The sequence below is a fragment of the Pteropus alecto genome, unplaced genomic scaffold (genome assembly GCF_000325575.1).
Source record: "Pteropus alecto unplaced genomic scaffold, ASM32557v1 scaffold3, whole genome shotgun sequence".
Taxonomy (NCBI): domain Eukaryota; kingdom Metazoa; phylum Chordata; class Mammalia; order Chiroptera; family Pteropodidae; genus Pteropus; species Pteropus alecto.
The window spans coordinates 6,286,453-6,292,251 of record NW_006442484.1 but is presented as its reverse complement, the minus strand read 5'-3'; the positions used below and the strand labels follow the sequence as shown (position 1 = coordinate 6,292,251).

Genomic DNA, 5,799 nt, shown 5'->3' with positions numbered 1-5,799 from the left:
ATTATGACATAAATAGGATGTAAAGGAAGATAAGGTTTCTATACTTCAGTCAAGCTGGTGAAATGTCAATTCCAATAGACTGTGGTAAGTTATGTGTATGTAATACAACATCTAGAGTAACTGCTGCAAATGCTATACAAAAAGATATACTCAAAAACACTATAGGTCACAAACAAAATTCTAAAAATGTTCAAGTAACCCACAGGAAGGAAGGAAAAAGAAAGAGAGCTCTGTCCTCTCCCGGCCAAAGCCGGGGGAACTAGAATAAGAAGCAGGGACCATGTTCCGACGCAAGCCGATGGCCCTTGACCACCACTTCCCTGTCAGCTTCAACTACAAAGATGAGACAGAATTTAGAAACTTTCTTGTTTGGCTTGAAGACCAGAAAATCAGAAACTACAAGACTGAAGACAGAGGTAATTTAAGAAATATCCACAGCAGTGACTGGCCCAAGTTCTTTGAAAAGTGTCTTAAAGATGTTAATTGTCCTTTTGGGTTCAATATTAATAAGAAGCAATTGACTGGCTTCTTGGTTAAGTTGTTAGACTTGAATATGGAGATAATGCTGAAAGATACGAGGACTTGGTACCTGATAATACAAAAAAAATGCTAACAATGCAGCTAAAAATGGAGAGCTGTTGATCAATTGGGAGGTAAATAATCCTGATTTTAAGACTGATGCTATGATTCTGCCTTACTTTCTTCAAATTCAGCTTCATGATGATTACCCGATTATTCTTAAGCCAATTTGCATTTTGGTCCAGGAGCGCCTAACACAGGATACAGTTGCAAAAGCAAATCAAACAAAAGAGGCTTGCCTGTTGTTTTAGACAAGCATATGCTTGGTTTTGACAGAGGAGAGGCAGTTCTTAATTAAGCTGCTCAAATTCTGAGATTGCTGTGTATAGAAATGCACAGGGAGCTAGAGACAAAAATTAATGAAGCCATAGTAGATGTTAGAGCAATTATTGCCAATCCAAAGACAGACCACAGACTGGGGAAAGGTGGAAGATGAACATTTAAAGATTTCGACCTCTCATCTACTTAGTATAATTGGGAACCATTATGCCCTGGCGTGTATTTAAAAATCAAATGTCACAATTTTAAGGGAAGAATCCCAGAAAATGGGCTATGGTCTAGAGATTTACCATCATTGCTTTTTCTTTAATAAAGTTCAGGAAAGTGGAAAGAAAGGAAAGCAGAGAAATGAAAAATAGAGTACAAATAGAAAATAAAACAACGAATTGGCAGACTTAAGCCCTAAATATCAATGTAACATATATTACACTAAATATAAAAGATCTAAATATACCAATTAACAGACAGAGACTGGCAGAGTCAATTATAAGACACAATCCAACTACATTCTGTCTTTAAGGAACTTCCTTCGAATATAATGATATAGCTAATTCGAAAGCAAAAAGATGGAAAAGGATAAATCATGAAAACAGTAATTAAGGAAAGAAGGAGTGGCTATATTAATATCACAGATAAAGTAGACTTTAGAGCAAAGAAAATTATCAGAGACACAGAGGACATCATATAATGATAAAAGGATCAATTCACCAGAAAGACACAGCAAAACTAAATGTGGATACACCAAACAACAGAGTTAAAATATGTGAAGCAAAAACTGACTGATGCAATTGATAGGAGAAATAGATAAATCTTTAATTATAGTTGGAGATTTCAACACTTCTCTTTCAGCAATTGACAACTAGGCATCAAATCGGCAAGGATACAGAATAACTCAACACCATCAACCACCAGGATCCAACTGACATTTATAAAACACTCCACCCAACAGCAGCAGAATACACATTCAAGGGCCCACAGAACATCTGGACCATAAAAGAAACCTCAATAAATTTAAAAGAATTCAAATCATGCTGTGTTTTCTCTGACCACAATGGAATCAAACTAGAAATCAATAAATCATGAATCAAAGGGGATGCTTCAAGGATGGAATGAAAGCTCTGGCTTCACACTGGGCCTTCTCTGACACCACCCAGCAGGATATTGGAGCTCCTCATTACAGCCCTGGGTGAAAATATAGGGTCCCGTATGTCTTCTGCTGGCAGGGCTTAGGGTGGGGCCATATTTTTTTAATATGGTATTCGACTGGAGTCGGGCAGTTATTGACTAAATGTTTTCTGTCTTAATAAACCCTAAAATATGTGGTCAAATGATTTTTCACAAGAGTGCCAAGAACAGTCTTCAACAAATGATGATGGGAAAATTGAATATCCACATGCAAAAGAGTGGAGCTGGAAACTTAAACTATATATAAATTAATTCCAAATAGATCAAAATTCTGAAGATAAGAAATAAATCTATAAAACTCTTAGAAGAAAAAAAAGTGTCATGACATTGGATTTATCAATTATTTCTTGCATATGACACAGAAAGCACAGGGAACAAAAGAGAAAATAGATGAATTAGACTACACTGAAATTAAAAACATCTGTACATCAAAAGACATAATTGTTAGAGTGAAAAAGCAACCCATAGAATAGGAGAAAAAATCTGAAGGCATATATCTGATAAAGAATTAGAATACATAATTTCTACAAGTCAACAACAAAAACCCCAAACAATCTGATTTTAAAATGAGTAAAAAATCTGAACATTTTTCCAAAGAAGATATACAATTGACCAATAAGGATATGCCCAATATTACTAACCATTAGGGAAATGCAAATTAAACTACAATGAGATATCTCCTCACACCTGTTAAGACAACTACTATTTAATTACCCTTCTGTTTCATGTCAAAAGAGGCCTTCTTGCTTAGAGAGAGAGAGAGAGAGAGAGAGAGAAAGAGGGAAAAAGGAAGAGAAAATAAAAGTCCCAGACAATAATAAGCTTTGACAAGGACGTGGAGAAACTAGAAGCCTTGTGCTTTCCTGCATGTAAAATGGCGCAGCCACTATGGAAAATTGTATGGTGATTTCTCAGAAAATTAAAAATAGAATTACCATTTGTTTTAGCAATTTCACTTCTGAGTACATATCCAAAAGAATTGAAAGCAGGGTCTTGAAGAGATTTTGTGCATACATGTTCATAGTAGTAGTATTCACAATAACTCAAGTGCCCATTAATGGATGTAGAGACAAAATGTGGCATATATGTGATCAATTATTTTCAGCCTTAAAAAGAAAGGAAATTCTGACACATGTTACAACATGGATGAACTTTGAAGACATTACACTAAGTGAAATAAGGCAGTCACAAAAAAATACAAGAACTGTAAGTTTCCACTTTTATGATGTACTTAGAGTAGTCAAATTTATAGAAACAGAAAATAGTATGGTGGTTGCCAGGGGCTGTGTGTGTGTGGGAGGAGAATGGGGAATTATTGCTTCATGGGTACAATTTCAATTTTTCAAGATGAAAAGTATTCTGGAGTTGATGGCGGTGATGGTTGCACAACAATGTGAATGTACTTGAGGACCGCTGAACTATAAAAATGGTTAAGATGATAAATTTTATGTATACGTAATGTATATTTTACCACAATTTAAAAAAAAAAAGTTTTTTGTCTTGTTAGGCTGCCCCTTTCCTGAACCTTTGGTTAAGAAGAAAGCAGGTTTTTGTTGGGGCTTCTGGGTTGTTGACTCTTTTCCTACAAATCTGGGCCGAGGCCAGAGAAAACCCAGGCAACCCCCCATCGCGTCATTCCTTGGGTCCCAAGGTCCCTAGCCAGTTGGCCATCTCTCTCCACTTTCAGCATCCTCTAAGGTTTGTGTTGTATATGACGCCCATGGTTGTTAGCTTTACTTAGAGGGAGGACTAGTGAATGACTCCATCCTCCCAGAAGTGGAAGTCTTGGTGTGCTGTGTTTTTATTAGCTCTCCCAGGTAATGCTGTTATTCACCAAGGACTGAGGATGACTGAATTAGCATCTGAGTCCAAGTTCCCAAGGGCAAAGACTGGATCGTCCTTGTTCACAATGAAGCTCTTGAGCTAGGCATAGCTGGTCTTAGTCCTCACATATGTGCTCCAAACCCCAGTTTGGTTTTCCAGGCAGCGCTTGCTCAGCCTCTGTGCTGCATGAGTTCATTGATTCACTAGTTCACTCCTCTAGCCATTCATTCTGAGCTTGCTCTGGTTTTCCTCAAGCAAGAGTTCAGACTCTCCCCTTGAAGCATAACACACTCCAGGTTTAGCCCTTTACAATGCTCTGTGAAGTGGCAGCTCTGTGGGTTTTCTATCTTCTAGCCCTTTACTGAGTACAGTCTCATTGGATTCTCCCAATTCTTCAGATATAGGACTCTTTAGTGCCAATTCACAGAGGAAAAAATGGAGGCGCAGAGAAATTAAGTCACCTGCTCAAGGTCACACAGCTGGCAAGTGGCAGGACTGGAACTAGGAACCAGGTGGCCTCACTTTGGAGCCCAAGCTCTTCCGCGTATAAGATGCCCCTGTCATGTTCTTGTCTGAGGGACCCAAAGCCTCATGGGGAGTCTGAGCATCACTGTGGAGACCATTGATCAGACCCCCAGGACCACGCACAGAGCCAGATCTGACTTAGGTCCTCTTGGCTGTAATCTTTCTGCTGCTCATTTCAGGCAACAGCTAGGTACCATGTGATTTGAAGTACCAAGAGGATGAGCAAGAAGACACTGACTGACATCGGATTTTCTGAGGAGTTAACTGGTTTCTATTTCTCCCTCATTAGAAAAGTCCAGTTGAATTCAGAGTTACAGCTACCCTTTCCTAAAGCAGTTAAGCTGCTTCAGAGAAAAATGTCTTTATTTGGCCCTTGGATACTATTCCTGAGAAATGATGGTGGCAGATAATACACATTCGAGAAAACTCCCGTCTCTGGTGACTGACTGGTTTGGATGTGGTCTAAGAACTGGTGTGCTGTTGAACTCTGGTTTCAGTCCAAGCTAGTCCTGGCTGCCCTGGGTGAGGCTTTTAGCTGGGCCTGATGGCAGCTTCGACACAGCCACCGTTTATGGGGGCCAGCCACATAACAGGCTGCGTGGGCATCTATCCACTGGCCCATGAAGTAGGCCTTGTTAGTGTCCCACCCATTTTACAGATGTAAAAGTGAAGGCAAGGAGCAACTTCAAAAAAGCCCTTTTTCATAGAATGCCTCTAGAATTTGAGTCCTCTCTTAGTGTGAACTGTGCACACAGGAGAGTAACCGGCACAAAGCTAGCCCTAGCTAGGCATTTAACAATAAATATTAGTCAAATGAATGGAGGAGAAACTTCTTATTTCTTTATTGTGATAAACTTACATCTTTGACGTCATTTAGTTCAACCTCCCACTCGGAGCAGGAATCCTTTCTACAGCCTCATTGATAGATGGCCATCTACCTTGAATTCCTCCAGGGATAAGAGCTCACTCCTTCCAGAAATAGCTCTTCCTCCCCTTGGACAGCCCTAAACCCGAGAAAGGACGATAGTTTACTATCTGATCTGAGCTCTGCCTCTCCAAGCTTGATAATGAATGGTTCTGGTTTTACCTGTTGCTGTGCTCAAACTTCTCTTATTTCTACAGGTTTGTCTTAAAAATCAGAAGAGGCCTGCTCCTTTCCTTAAATATTTTTCCTTTTGGGGACTTGAGAGAAGGCTGGGCAGGATGTTAAGAGTCTGGAACCCAGCCACAGGTTGATAATTGAAGGGAGGGCTGCATATGTTCAGCCTGAAGAAGATAAGTTGGTAGCGAAGTGAGGTGTGTGATTGGGACCCTCAGCTATTTTCAAAGCACTGCAGGTACGAATGAAGGAATAACAAAAAAACAAAAAGCAAAAACCAAAAAAACAAAACATAATCATACCGATCT

The 5,799-nt window shown here is 39.4% G+C and overlaps 1 pseudogene; it reads left to right on the top strand.

The window, feature by feature from the left end:
• The first annotated feature begins 280 nt into the window (after positions 1-280).
• LOC102898533 lies at positions 281-1,015 on the top strand (annotated as a pseudogene).
• Positions 1,016-5,799: the final 4,784 nt, after the last annotated feature.